Source organism: Cervus elaphus, chromosome 18 (assembly GCF_910594005.1).
Source record: "Cervus elaphus chromosome 18, mCerEla1.1, whole genome shotgun sequence".
NCBI lineage: Eukaryota > Metazoa > Chordata > Mammalia > Artiodactyla > Cervidae > Cervus > Cervus elaphus.
Window position 1 is genome coordinate 113,210,904 of NC_057832.1, and position 16,143 is coordinate 113,227,046.

The window sequence follows — 16,143 nt, forward strand, 5'->3', positions numbered from 1 at the left end:
CATTCAAATAAAGATCTCTTTCTTTAACATTTCTTTCCTCCTTAAGATCTTTGTTGACTTTGGGGAGGGGCAAAGGAACCACTGATGATAACCTGTTACCCTCATTCTTATTTTTGTTGAATAGTACCCAAACCAGGTTATGACAACTTAGAAAATACCTCTAGAACTTGCTGTGTATTTTTTTTTTCCTTGTAATAGAAGCTTATACATCAGAATGTGTGAATGAAAATGCAAAGTTAGAAACGGATCCATGAAGTGTTTGGATACTCTGACAGCTGCAATTTTTCAACATAAATTACTGCACTTAGCTGCAAAGCCTCTGTCATAGGGAGACAGGACACTTCCAAAATTGCCTGCTGCCCTCTTTAGTAATAATCTGAGTTTTCACAATCGAGATATCCCATGATAAAAGACACCTCGATGCACACAGATGGAAGAATTCAGACTTTATGTATATCCCTCAGAGTATGCACATGCTACTCTATTCATCTTCCCTCCTTGTCTAGATGTGGCACAAGATTATTCAGGCAAGAAGATGTGGGCAGGAGAGGAAGCTTAGCAGTAAACAGGTGAGCCTGTCCACTCTCTCACTTTCCTTTTAATCAAAGAAAAGACTTGACAGAATTCACTGTTAGCCTCTTTTTTTTTTTTATTATTATTTTTTTTTTCCAGTGGGTTTTGTCATACATTGATATGAATCAGCCATGGATTTACATGTATTCCCAATCCCGATCCCCCCTCCCACCTCCCTCTCCACCCGATTCCTCTGGGTCTTCCCAGTGCACCAGGCCCAAGCACTTGTCTCATGCATCCCACCTGGGCTGGTGATCTGTTTCACCATAGATAGTATACATGCTGTTCTTTTGAAATATCCCACCCTCACATTCTCCCACAAAGTTCAAAAGTCTGTTCTGTATTTCTGTGTCTCTTTTTCTGTTTTGCATATAGGGTTATCGTTACCATCTTTCTAAATTCCATATATATGTGTTAGTATGCTGTAATGTTCTTTATCTTTCTGGCTTACTTCACTCTGTATAATGGGCTCCAGTTTCATCCATCTCATTAGGACTGGTTCAAATGAATTCTTTTTAATGGTTGAGTAATATTCCATGGTGTATATGTACCACAGCTTCCTTATCCATTCATCTGCTGATGGGCATCTAGGTTGCTTCCATGTCCTGGCTATTATAAACAGTGCTGCGATGAACATTGGGGTGCACGTCTCTTTCAGATCTGGTTTCCTCAGTGTGTATGCCCAGAAGTGGGATTGCTGGGTCATATGGCAGTTCTATTTCCAGTTTTTTAAGAAATCTCCACACTGTTTTCCATAGCGGCTGTACTAGTTTGCATTCCCACCAACAGTGTAAGAGGGTTCCCTTTTCTCCACACCCTCTCCAGCATTTATTGCTTGTAGACTTTTGGATAGCAGCCATCCTGACTGGCGTGTAATGGTACCTCATTGTGGTTTTGATTTGCATTTCTCTAATAATGAGTGATGTTGAGCATCTTTTCATGTGTTTGTTAGCCATCTGTATGTCTTCTTTGGAGAAATGTCTGTTTAGGTCTTTGGCCCATTTTTTGATTGGGTCATTTATTTTTCTGGAATTGAGCTTCAGGAGTTGCTTGTATATTTTTGAGATTAATCCTTTGTCTGTTTCTTCATTTGCTATTATTTTCTCCCAATCTGAGGGCTGTCTTTTCACCTTATTTATAGTTTCCTTTGTTGTGCAAAAGCTTTTAAGTTTCATTAGGTCCCATTTGTTTATTTTTGCTTTTATTTCCAATATTCTGGGAGGTGGGTCACAGAGGATCTTGCTGTGATTTATGTCGGAGAGTGTTTTGCCTATGTTCTCCTCTAGGAGTTTTATAGTTTCTGGTCTTACATTTAGATCTTTAATCCATTTTGAGTTTATTTTTGTGTATGGTGTTAGAAAGTGTTCTAGTTTCATTCTTTTACAAGTGGTTGACCAGTTTTCCCAGCACCACTTGTTAAAGAGGTTGTCTTTTTTCCATTGTATATCCTTGCCTCCTTTGTCAAAGATAAGGTGTCCATAGGTTTATGGATTTATCTCTGGGCTTTCTATTCTGTTCCATTGATCTATATTTCTGTCTTTGTGCCAGTACCATACTGTCTTGATGACTGTGGCTTTGTAGTAGAGTCTGAAGTCAGGCAGGTTGATTCCTCCAGTTCCATTCTTCTTTCTCAAGATTATTTTGGCTATTCGAGGTTTTTTGTATTTCCATACAAATTGTGAAATTCTTTGGTCTAGTTCTGTGAAAAATACCGTTGGTAGCTTGATAGGGATTGCATTGAATCTATAGACTGCTTTGGGTAGAATAGCCATTTTGACAATATTGATTCTTCCAATCCATGAACACGGTATCCACCCTGAACGCGCCCGATCTCGTCTGATCTCGGAAGCTAAGCAGGGTCGGGCCTGGTTAGTACTTGGATGGGAGACCGCCTGGGACTACCGGGTGCTGTAGGCTTTTGAAAATGCCACTGTTAGCCTCTTACTGGTGCCTTCCGACAGCATTAGGTAGGGGGAACTCTTTTTTCTAGCATCACACCAACAAATTTATTTTAAAATGCATAATACTTAACATGTGTTCCTCAAGGCATTATCATTTCTGAAACAGTATGGCTAAGTGTCTTTACTTAAGAGATTTTTAAGGACTCATTTTTCTCATTTTTTAAATACAGTATCAATCTGCCCTTTAGAGATATTTGAGATATACCATCACACAAATGCAAAGTTTCGTATGCATGCATGCTCAGCTGCTAAGTTGTTTATCTGACTCTTTGCAACCTCATGGACTCTACCGCCAGGCTCCTCTGTCCATGAAACTTCCCAGGCAAGACTACTGGAGTGGGTTGCCATTACTCTCTTCAGGGGATCTTCCCCACCCAGAGATCAAACTCACATCTCCTGTATTAGCAGGCAGATTCTTTACCGTTGCGCCACCTGGGAAGTCAGATGTTTTGTGCATATTAATAAGAGTCAAGTTTTGGAGGTGTATTAATAGTTGAATTCTGGTGACCTTTCAAATAAAGTAGGATGGGCTAACACCTTGTCCTAGATCCATGTAAGTCAGAAGCCTAATATCTCTCCCTGCACCAAGCTGCTCCTGAAGAAGTAAGTACCTGCCCACATGACCCACTTCTAGGAAGCCAGTTTGAAGACTGCTATCTATGATGCCAAATTTCAGAGCTCCTTTTTTCCAGGACTGCAAGAATAGAAACTGCTGGTTTAGGGATTATAAAACAGGATCATGAAGAATAAATAATTTCCATATTTACCACACTTTCTGCCACAACCCAAATAGGCTTGTAGAGACAAGACCAAAGATATTTACAGTCAATTTATTTCAGATATGGGCAACGTCATGAGCTGTCAATAGATGTCCTGCAGTCCCCAGCTTCAGCAGCAGGTCAGCAGTAGGGTCATCTGTGACATAGGAAGGGTCCCTGCCCATAGATGCCCACCTCCTAATACCCAGAACCTGTGAATACATGTTACCCAGTGAATGTGGTTTTAAAGTTGCAACTGGAATTAGATTTTCTAACTTGCCAACTTTAAAACAGTGAGTGCACCCTGGATTATCCATGGTGAGCCCAGTGTAATCAAAAGGTCCCATAAATGTGGGAAAGGGAGGTAAGAGTCAGAGATGATAGTGATAAAATGTGAGTAAGACGTGGTCTAACACTGCTGGCTTGAAGATGGAGGAAGAGAGCCAAAAGCGAGGGAATGTGGGAGCTTCTAGAAGCTGGAAAGAGCAAAGAAAGAGATTCTTCCCTGGAGCCTCTAGAAAGAGACACTTGTTGGCCAAAACCTTAGTTCCAGGCTGGTGAGACCCACCTCACACTTCTGAACTACAGTGATAAACCTGTGTTACTTTAAACTGTGGCATTTGTGGCAGTTTTGTCACAGCAGCCAAAGGCAACAGACATTTCATCTCATTAATGAGACAGGTTCAGGTGGTGGTGGTGGTGGTTTAGCCGCTCATTTGTGTCCGACTCTTGCAACCCCATGGACTGTAGCCCACCAGGCTCCTCTGTCCAGGAATTTTCCAGGCAAGAGTACTGGATTGGGTTGCCATTCCCTTCTCCAGCAGATCCTCCCAACCCAGGGATCCAACTCAGGTCTTCTGCATTGCAGGCAGATTCTTTACCAACTGAGCCACCAGTGAGACAAGTCACTACCTAAATTATGACTAAAAGCTATCTAGACTGTGCATAACTGAGAGACAACAAGAATTTAAAATGTAAGATAGCAATATTATTTCAATGCAAGTAGCTTTATAAAAGAAAAGAAAAAAGATAGAAAACTGGACTTCATCAAAATTTAAAACTTTTGTGCATCAAAGGGCAGTATCAAGAACATGAAAAGACCACCCAGAGAAAAATAAAATATTTCTAAATCACGTGTCAGATAAGGGCAGTATCCAGAGTATAGAAAGAACCCTTACAACTCAACAATAAAAAGATAACACAGTTTTTAAAAGCACAAAGAATATGAATAGGCAGTTCTCCAAAGAAGATATACAACTGGTTTAAATAATTTGAAAAGATATTCATCATCATTAATCATTAAGGAAATTAAAACCACCAGATACCATCTGAGACATAAAGAACAGACTTGGGCGTTGCCAGGGAGCAGAGTATGTGGGGGAAGGATGGAATGGGATTTTCAGATTAGTATATGCAAACTACTATATATAGAATGGATAAACAACAAGATCCTACTATATAGCATACGGAACTATATTCAATAGCCTGTGATAAGTCATAATGGAAAAAGGTATGAAAAAGGATATATGTATATATAGAATCACTTTGCTATACAGTAGAAAGTAATAACACTGTAAAATCAACTATACTTAAAAAAAAAACACCTACTAGATACTATTAATAATTCACACTCATTATGATGGCTTAAAAAAAAATAAGTATTGGTGAGGATATTCCTCCTATATTACTGATACAATTATAAACTGTTATACCCACTGAGGAAAAGAGTTTGGCAGTTCCTCAAAAAGTTAAAACAGAATTACCACATGACCTAGCAATTCTCTTGAGAGTCCCTTGGACTGCAAGATCATCAAACCAGTCAATCCTAAAGGAAATCAGTCCTGAATATTCATTGGCAGGACTGATGCTGAAGCTGAAACTCCAATACTTTGGCCACCTGATGTGAAGAACTGACTCACTGGGAAAGACCCTGATGCTGGGAAAGATTGAAGGCGGGAGGAGAAGGGAATGACAGGATGAGTCTGTCATGATTGGATGATTGGATGGCATCACTGACTTGATGTACATGAGTTTGAGCAAGCTTCGGGAGTTGATGATGGGACAGGTAAGCCTGGTATGCTACAGTCCATGGGGGTCACTGGGAAAGACTGAAGGCAGGAGAAGGGGACGACAGAGGATGAGATGGTTGGATGGCATTACTGACTCGACAGACATGAGTTTGAGCAAGCTCCGGGTGTTGATGATGGACAGGGAAGCCTGGAGAGCTGCAGTCCATGGGGTGGCAAAGAGTCAGACACAACTGAGCAACTGAACTGAACTGAACTAGCCAATTCTACTTCTAGGTATGTTTGAGTCAAGAGGACTCAAAATGTATGCTCACACAAAAACTCATACATGAATAGTTATTGTAAAATAATTACAGACTTACAGGAGGTTGTAAAGAAATATACAGAGAATTTCCAGGCCCAGATAATTCTATTAATAACATCTATATAATACCCAATCTATAATGCTAAAAATATTGTAACAGTCTGTTTTATTTTTTGGCCATGCCACACAGCATGTGGGATCTTGGTTCCTCAACCAGGGATCAAACCTGCTCGCCTTGCACTGGAAGGTGGAGTCTTATCTCCTGGGCCTCCAGGGAAGCCCCTGGTCTCTTAATTTTGTCTGTATTAAAAGTAATATAGTGATGACAGCCTTCTCTGTCAAAAAACTTAAAAGGTCAAACAACACGGGTCATGATAAGCATATAGCACTTTATTAATTGTGCTAATAAGTCCAAGGATCTGTGGAGAAAAACCTGAGTAATATATCTTTCTATGTTTCTTCCAATCAAAGAGGATTCATGTTTCTACTTTATAAAGAGACATACAACTTTCTCATCAGGTCATTGTCAAGTTATCTTTAAAATATAAACAGCTATTCTCCACCTCTTAATCAGAGGAAAGTCAAATATATGCAGCAGAATACAGAGGAATAGAACTAGCTGAGTACAAAGCCACATGTCTTCTTTCCTTCCTCCCCAAAATGCAAAGATCAGAATGCTAAGCGAGAATACATGAACGCACGTTCTGATTTTTTAGAGATAGCAAGGATGTGCAGATAATGAAAAAGACCTCATTCCCCTTCCTGCATGTATCAGCATAGTTGTGAGCATATGTATATAAAAATGTTAGAAATACAAACAGGAGCAGTTTTTTAAATTAAAAATATAATAATAATCCCTGATGGTTTCTATCTTATATTCTCTCTGCTGTTAAGTGATATTTTCTTAATTACTTGAGAACTGTCTTTTTTTTTTTTTTAAATTTTTAAGTACATTATTGACATGAACTCAATGCCCAATACCATTTTCCCTCCCTAATACAAGTTGTCTTCTTATCACTCAGGGTACATGGCAACCTTAAGGTCTGAGAGTTTCAATTGCTAGTATTGGAAAGTATCTAGCTCTTTGGCATGTACTTGCATTTTTTGTACAATGCAAGGTACAGTACATGGCAGGTGTATGTGTATGTACACCTCATACATGGCAGGTGCTAAAACAATCACTACTAGTTTCAGATGTGCTGACTTGGTCTCCCAGCTCGAATCCACATGCCTTGAAGGCAGCATGTGGATCACCTGGGTTCTAGTTAGCAAAGCAGAGTCCCAGGCCTCACTTCAGATCTACAGAGCCAGAATCCACATTTAACAAAACACACTAAAATGTGAGAAGTGCTAACTTAAGTCATTCTTTGAAAAATCAACCGCTCCATTTTATGTCTCTTTTCCTTCACCACCAGCTTTCCTTCCTTTTTGAAACACCCAGGGTTCAGTATTTTTTTGAAAAGACAAAAACAGAACCGCATTTCTCTCCATGCCCTGCCACCTTCAGTGACTGAGCCCTCCTCTGCTGATCAGACTCCCAGTTTGGTTTCTCTGGTTACCACACTCCTGGGATGAAGCCTATGCCCCACTCCCTTTACTTTTAATTTTCTCATTTCCGTTTCTTTGGTTACCACACTCTTGGAATGAATACTCTGTTCCTGTGCCCTTTACTTTTAATTTTCTCATTTCCTTCTTAAAACTCAGAAACTTGACTTTCACTCCTGTGTAGTTCCATACACATATAAAGCACTAAAAAAATGCAGATAAAACTTAGACCCATTTTTCTAACATGCACTGTCCCCACTGCCCCCTAAAGTTGGCACTTGCCATCTACCTCAAGTTGTTGTGACCACTGACTTTCAGTACCCCCTGAAAGTTCAGGGTGGAGAGTTCAGGAATGAGGCACTCTGTGCTCTGGGAAAAACTAGTAATAGCAGAACAGGCCTTCAGAGAGTCAGAATATTTTAAGAGAAGACATATGAGCCCAATTTTCCACCTCCTCATATCTAGAATTGAGCACCGAAGAACTGATGCTTTTGAACTGTGGTGTTGGCACAGACTCTTGAGAGTCCCTTGGACAGCAAGGAGATCCAACCAGTCCATCCTAAAGAAAATCAGTCCTGAATGTTCATTGGAAGGACTGACGCTGAAGCTGAAACTCCAATACTTTGGCCACCTGATGCAAAGAACTGACTCATTGGAAAAGACCCTAATGCTGGAAATGATTAAAGGAGGGAGGAGAAGGGGGATGACAGCGGATGAGATGGTTGGATGGCATCATCGACTCAATGGACATGAGTTTGAGCAAGCTCTGAGAGTTGGTGATGGACGCCAGGGAAGCCTGGCGTGCTGCAGTCCATCGGGTCGTGAAGAGTCAGACATGACTGAGAGACCAAACTGAACTGAACATATCTAGAAAAGCATATCTGAACATATCTAGAAAAATCCTTGATGTTGATGACTGCTCCTTGTGAGTAGCAGAACCTTCTACAAAAATGTGTGCTTGACTACATGCACCCTCCACTTCACCAAAATCACATGTATATACGGACCTCCCCCACGCCTCTTTGGAGCAGTCTCTCAGTGCTGTCTGAGGTACTGTCTCCTGGGCTGCAGTCCTCTTTTTACCCCAAGTAAAATGTAACTCAGCTCTCACGTCGTGCTTTTTTTTTCCTTCAAGTCAGCACTATACTGATTGGAAATTCTCTCAGCAGCATTTGATGCCTGATGATTTTCGTGTGCTCACTCCTATCCTGTATCCACTCAAGATCATTCACAGATCTGTGCTCCTGCCTAGCTGACTGGACAGGTCAAACTTACCACATGCTCTCCACAGCACTGCTCCAACCTTGAAAAGTAGAAATGTTAACATGTGTACAGAAATAACCCATGAATATGGAAGCTCAGATGGTAAAAGAATCATCCTGCAATGCAGGAGATGCAGGTTCGATCCCTGGGTCAGGAAGATCCCCTGGAGGAGGAAAATGGCAACCCACTCCAGTATTCTTGTTGCCTGGAAAAGTCCATGGACAGAGGAGCCTGGTGTGCTGCAGGGCTATAGTCTGTGGGATTCCAAAGAGTCAGACACCACTGAGCGACTCACATTCACTATGTACAAAGAACTCATGAAAATAAAACAAAATGAGGCCTGGTAAGGAAAGCATATCTATTTTTAGATCTGGTTCCTGAAACTTCCAGTCTCCTAAATCCTAGAATGCAGGGGTTTACCTGTGTAGTCATGAGACAGAAATGAAGAAAAGGACAGAGCTGTCAGCAGAAGCCATGGGATTCATCACCATCGAGTGTTACAGAAAAAGCTGACCCTGCTGAGGAACCAACCAAACCAAACCAAACCAAATTCTCCTCTTAACCCCAGTGACTTTCTTTCCTTTATTCTTCCTTTTCCACTGTGGTAAAACAGTTCACGTGAGATCGACCCTCTTAACAAATTTTTAAGCATGCAACAGTTCTGTTAACCACAGGCAGAGTGTGGTAGACCAGAGCTCTACACATACGCATCTTGTGTAACCGAACCACTGTGCCCTCTGAATGGCGTTTCACACAACAAAGGTCTGAAGGCTTAGATGCTTTGAAATTAACTGGGTACCACAACACACTCACCGTCTATGGATTTCGAGCAGTCTGCTTGCTAGTGATTGGTGGTTATTCATCAGGCTGGTTTTTGATGAAGAAAAACGAAGAGCAGAGAAGCAAAGAACCACAGTGGAAGTTAAGGTGCTCGCCAGCCCCCCTCGGACAGATCATGGAGCAGCCACCTGATCTGTTTATCTCACACACGCACGTGGAGAGTTCGCTAATGCTTCGCCTCTGGAAATGGGCCATGACTTCTGCTGACAGATTATGAATTGTGGAGTATGCCAGCACCTGGCCGGACAGAGAAGAGTTCATAAATCAGGCTCAAAACAGAAACGCCTGACTAAAATTCTTGAGTTCTTGGAGGGGCTCACAAAGGATGTGTAAGGAGAGAACCAGGTAAACTACATGTGTGTACATATGTGTGTATTGGGGGTATGACAGAGTACTGATTGTCCGTAGGCCATTGTTAAGGTTCTGCAAAGAAGTATCTTTGGTTGGTCAAAGAGTTTTGCTTCATCATGGAACAGGGTGGGAGTTTGAGGTCAAGAGTGGAGAGTTGCTTGCAGAAAGATTTGGGCTTGAAAAAGGAAACTGGCTAGAAAAGCATTTTCTAAGGCTTTAATAAATTCCAGGGGCCTTTACATTTAGTCTTGCTCTGATTTTTTAATCTTGATGTTATTTCACCATTTCCTTCTAATATTTCTCCAAAGGAAATGACGGTCAGACATGTATCTTAGAGAAATAACTGATTCAATAATGAATCATCAGTAATTGTCAGATCATTTTTAGTCAGCAATAGCCATCCTAAAAAATCAATTGCTCTACTTCAGAGAAATAATTCTATTTTAAGGTTTCTTATGGAAACCTATCTTTAAACACTCAAGCATTAGTAACTGAATGGCTTCCCTGGTGGCTCAGCTGGTAAAGAATCTGCCTGCAATGCAGGAGACCTGGGTTCGATCCCTGGGTGGGGAAAATCCTCTGGAGAAGGGAAAGGCTACCCACTCCAGTATTCTGGCCTGGAGAATTCCACAGACTGTATAGCCCATGGGGTCACAAAGAGTCAGACAAGACTGAGCAACTTTCACTTTCACTTTTCTCCTTGCCCTCTGTATGAGGTGTACAATGCATCATGCTCTGTGCTGTAACGAAAAACCCCAAGATATATGAAATGTAGAAGGGGAGACAAGCATAAATTCATTGAACGTTTAATTAGATTCAAGAAATAGTGACAAAAAAAATAAATAAATAGAAAATAAAAAGAAAGAAATAGTGACTATGTTATGTAGTCTTGACTTCCTAAGTGGCCAAATGGTAAAGAACCTGGCTGCCAGTGCAGGAGATGTGGCTTCAGTCCCTGGGTCAGGAGATTCCCTAGAGGAGGAAATGGCAACACATTCCAGTATTGTTGCCTGAGAAACCCCATGGACAGAGGAACCTGACAGGCTATAGTCCATGGGGTCACAAAGAGTCGAAAAGGACTGAGCATGCATGCACTAATACATAGTCTACCTAAGAGGGTGGATAAGAGGTCTTTCCCATAGTCTCAGATGGATGGGTAGCATTTGGCTGAGAGGAGCGAAAAGCATTTTGATCACAAACGCTTCATTTATTAATTCCTCCAAATCTTTAAAACAACAGAAAAGAAAAAAGCATTATTTTTTTCATTTGTGAGCTAATATAGTATTTAAAGCCCAAACTTTAAAAATTTAATTATTTAAGATGTTTAAAATATATGAACCAATCAGTGATAAATCTGACAAAAAAACTTGGACTTTAAAATTAAAAGTTAGAGGATTTAGACCATCTGATTCTGAGACTTATGATAAAGCTTCAGTAACACAGACACTGTGGTAGTGGATTATATAGACAGATCAGTGGAACAAAATGTAAATAATAATTTATGAATTAACATAATGAATAATTAATATATGAGTAATTAATTTCAATAAAGATTTCAAGGCAACTCAGTGGGGAAAGGAAAAAAAATCTCCTACAACTGGTGCTGGAACCACAGGAAAGCCATTTGGAAAAGTATAAACATCAAGCCTAACTTCATCACTTACCAGAATCAGTTTGAGATGGATGATAGATTTCAGTGTAAGAGCGAGCAAGCAAGCCCAATGAAACTTACAGAAGAAAACACAGGAAAATATTTTAGTGCCCTTGGGTTAGAAAGATTTCTTATTTAAGAAAAAGCATGAATTACAAAAATTTTAAAAGATCAATAAATTGGATTTCATAAAAAAAACTGCTCTTCAAAAGAGACTTAAGAAATCAAAAAGTAGCCCTATACTGGGAAAATATATGTGAAACATAAGTCCCCAAAGGACCTGTATCCAGACTATGTCAGAACGGGATTAACTCACGAACAACAAGAGTCTCTCTTGGTCACAGAAGCATGTTTCACAGCCTCCCTGGTCTCTACTCAACAGATGCCAACAGAACCCATATTAATGACAACCAACAATGTCTCAGACATTGCTAATGATCCCCTGAGAAGCAAAACTGCCCCAGATGAGAACCACTGATTTAAGTAACATTTTACTAAGAAAAGATATATGGTGACAAGTAAACCTATATAACCTATGAGTATCAGCTACAAACTACTGAAAACCATTAGAGTGATTGATAAAATTATATAACATACAAATATTAACAAGATAAAAATATGAAAATACCATGAAAGAGATTTTACATTCAATACTAAAATATTGCAAAAGTAGAGGCTTTGTGGTAACTGATATTAGTATAAACAAAACCAGTGTTGCCTTAAGTTCTGCATTGCCTTTCTGAGTACAAGTAACTATAAAGAAAACTTTAAAAAAATTCTATACTTTTCTACCTGAATACAGTATTTGAAATATTTATATATATGTAAAGTAGGTCACATTTTATCCAAGTTGTCATCAATTCATCCAATCCTTGACATGATATGTAATTTTTAATGATGGGCAAAAAATTTTGGAAGTACTCTATGTAAAATTCACCTAAGTATTATAATAAGACCAAAAGTTATAACGACACACTAAATATTACCAAAACTAAGGGCAATATTCCCCCCTTTTCTGTCACAAAATAGATAACTTTTGCTCATAAAAACACAGTAGGCAGCGAGTAAGAATTTTCTGTGGCATCTTCTGATAAGAAGTATCACTGCCAACCCCCACAAATTCCCAAGACATTTAAAAATGAGTGATGTAGTTACCAGTTCTGAAATAAATCATTTTTATCCATGCAAATTCATCAGTCTTAGAGCCATGGTAGAAAGTTTGCCTTCTTTCCCTCTGTGTCTGAGAGGCTGAAATATCTGACAGTCATCTCAACTAAAACCTTTGCAAGTCCAAAATCAGATTCACCCCCTAGGTCTGTCATCTCTAGCATCCAAAGTGGTCATCTGGTCCATTTTGTGCTGTGCTTAGTCGCTCGGTCATGTCTGACTCTTTGTAACCCTTTGGACTGTAGCCTGCCAGGCTCCTCTGCCCATGGAAATCTCCAGGCAAGAATACTGGAGTGGGTTGCTATGCCCTCCTCCAGGGGATCTTCCCAACCCAGGGATCAAACCCTTGTCTCCTTTAACTCCTGAACTGCAGGCAGATTCTTTATCGCTGAGCCATCAAGGAAGCCCCTGGTCCATTCTACTTAGTTCAGTTCAGTTCAGTTGCTCAGTCATGTCTGACTCTTTCCAACCCCATGGGCTGCAGCACGCCAGGTCTCCCTGTCCATCACCAACTCCCGGAGTTTACTCAAACTCATGTCCATTGAGTCAGTGATGCCATCCAACCATCTCATCCTCTGTTGTCCCCTTTTCCTACCGCCTTCAATCTTTCCCAGTACTGGGGTCTTTTTGAATGAGTCAGTTTTTTGCATCAGGTGGCCAAAGTACTGGAGTTTCAGCTTCAACATCAGTGCTTCCAATGAATATTCAGGACTGATCTCCTTTAGGATGGACTGGTTGGATCTCCTTGCAGTCCCAGGGACTCTCAATAGTCTTCTCCAACACCACAGCTCAAGAGCATCAATTCTTCGGTGCTCAGCTTTCTTTATAGTCCAGCTCTCACATCCATACATGACCACTGGAAAAACCATAGCCTTGACTAGACAGACCTTTGCTGGCAAAGTAATGTCTCTGCTTTTTAGTATGCTGTCTAGGATGGTCATAACTTTCCTTCCAAGGAGTAAGTGTCTTTTAATTTCAAGGCTACAGTCACCATTTGCAGTGATTTTTCTACTTAAGGTTAATTCAATAAAGGACAAGGGAATTATTCCACTAACAAGGATCTGTAAATTCCTTGTACTTCCTAAAAAATGCACTCTACTTTCCACAAAGTAAACAGAGTTTATACTGCAGATTTCTTGTATGCTGGCCTACCTATGAGAACAAAGATCATTGTCACAGGTGTTACTTAAGGGATAACAACCCAAGAGGAGCATGCATTCAATAACTAGGGACTTGGTTCATTTTAGGTGGCCTTTGAAGGAATAATTTAATACCTTCTACAATTTGATAATGACAGGAAGAGTGTACTTTGTCCCTTGAGTAGGACAAAGTCTGCAGAACTTAAAAATCTGGACTCATATATAAGAGACCACTTATTTTGTTCTGCAAAATGTTTCTCTTATGCAAACAGTATTTTGTAAAGACTAGGAAATAAGAAAAATCACGCCTAACCTTATTACTCTAAGTATGTGACCTCGCTTTGTCGCTATGATTTATGAATGGGACTTGTTTGTTTGTTTTGGACAGGTCAGTGATAGTGCATGCTGGGGTCCCCAGTCTCCACCATCTACTCCCTGATGATCTGAGGTGGAGCTGATGTAATAATAATAGAAATAAGTGCACAATAAATGTAATGTGCTCGAATCAGCCTGAAACCATCTCCCCACCTGCCCAGAGAAAAACTGTCTTCCATGAAACTGGTCCCTGGTGCCAAAAAAGGTTGGAGACCACTGTATATTCGATTTTATATTCAGTTTTTAGATTATTTTCAAATGAAAAATTGTTTCTTAATAGCAACTTTCTCTTTCGTCAAGCCAAAAATAGCCACTTAAAAAGGGATGGAGAGGAGAATTTTTTAGATCTCATCAAGAGTTTATAAATAGCTTCCTCTTCTTTTGAGGATATTCTGGAATCTCAGCAGAGGGGTAGATTGTCTCCGTGCCTTTCCTGATTCTGCTTCTTATTCAGTGACTCTGGGTCTACCCGGTGGTGCCAAATTACTACTGGGATGCTTAGAGCTTCAAAAATTCAAGTAGACACTTGCATATTCTATCATTCATTTCATCTCGACCATAACTGTGGTGATTTGCCCTCTTACATTTCTACTTTTACTTTTCTTGTGCTTTCTCCCCCTCCCCTTTTTTCTTCATGGTCCACTGTCTGATGGTTTCCTGCTTTCTATTTTAAGGATCCTTTTTTTTTTTTTTAACTGCTTAAGAATTCTGTGACTGTTAATTTCTCCTTTGATCATTTTTATTTCTTTCATTTGACTTCCTTAGGTATACTGTATTGGGCTTCCCTGGTAGCTCATTTGGTAAAGCGTCCACTTGCAGTGCAGGAGACCCAGGTTTGATCCCTGGGTGGGGGATACCCTGGAGAACCTACTCCAGTATTCTTGCCTGGAAAATCCCATGGACAGAGGAGCCCGGCGGGCTACAGTCCATGGGGTTGCAAAGAGTCAGACATGACTTAGCAACTAAACCACCATATTGTATTACTCCATTTATAGCCTGAGTTAAAAACAGATTCTTTTTTTTTTTAAGAGTGCAAGTATTAAAAGCTAAATATTTTCCTGAGCAAACTTTATTCTAGCTTATGCAAGGATTTTTTTTTCAGTTCTTAAAATATGTTGTGTATTCCTTTTGATTCAGGAATTGCTTAAGAGTAAATTTTTACTTTCCAGAATGCTATTATGAATTTATGCATTATTATAATTTTTGCACTGGGTCAGAATGTGGAATGTTTAATTTTTATTTCAGAGTAGAAACTGAAATTTCTGGTCACTGAACAGTCAATTTTGTAAATTTCTAAGGCAATTTAAAAATTATTTTGGCATGTAACTTTATTCATATGCATATATTTATAGTATATTTCATATATACATTATAAATAAATATTATATGTATTCATATATATATGTTTATCTATAATGTAAACCTTACTAACCATAATTCAGATATTTCAAATCTTTTTGTTATTTTGATCTGTCATGGAGTGATCGAGGTTAATTAAAACCTTTAATCACTATTGTGTTTCTATCAGTTTATTTTTTCATATTCCTATAATCTATGCTTTACGGATACTTATAATCTCATTATGCCCTTTAATATTACAAATTCCTCATTCATCTCTCTGTTGATATAGTTTACTTTGAATCCTACTTTAATAAAAATCTCAACAGCAGCTTCATTCTTGTTAGCCCTTTTAATTTTGTTTAAATTTAACCTTTATGGGTCATTTTCCTTTTTAAATGGATCTCTTGTACCTATTTAGCATACAGTTTTTTTTAACCCAATCTTTCTATTCGTTTTGTTTACTCATGTTTGGTTTAAGTTCTTATTTTTGAAGTTAGAAGTCATACAACATACTCTTATACACAAAAGTGTCTGTCCATCTTCTAGATTGAAAATTACTGGACAGTCAACACTTATTGACTTCTGAATCCTTTACAAGTCTCAGAGCTGTGCATAAGGGTTGGATCCAAAATACATTTGTTACCTGGCTTGAACTGAAATGTTAGAATGAGTGAACCTTCAGTGGTAGAGTTTGGAAAGCACTGTTCAGAGGGTAAAGCGTCTGCCTGCAGTGCAGGAGACCTGGGTTCGATCCCTGGGTCAAGAAGATCCCCTGGAGAAGGAAATGGCAATCTACTCCAGTACTCTTGCCTGGAAAATCCCATGGACTGAAAAACCTGGTAGACTAC

The 16,143-nt window shown here is 39.5% G+C and overlaps 1 protein-coding gene and 1 pseudogene across 2 annotated transcripts in view; one reads left to right on the forward strand and one right to left on the reverse strand.

The window, feature by feature from the left end:
• The window catches only part of TPK1 (thiamin pyrophosphokinase 1), a 358,776-nt gene that overhangs the window by 40,822 nt on the left and 301,811 nt on the right, over positions 1–16,143 (reverse strand). The window lies entirely within an intron of this gene.
• LOC122675017 lies at positions 2,374–2,490 on the forward strand (annotated as a pseudogene).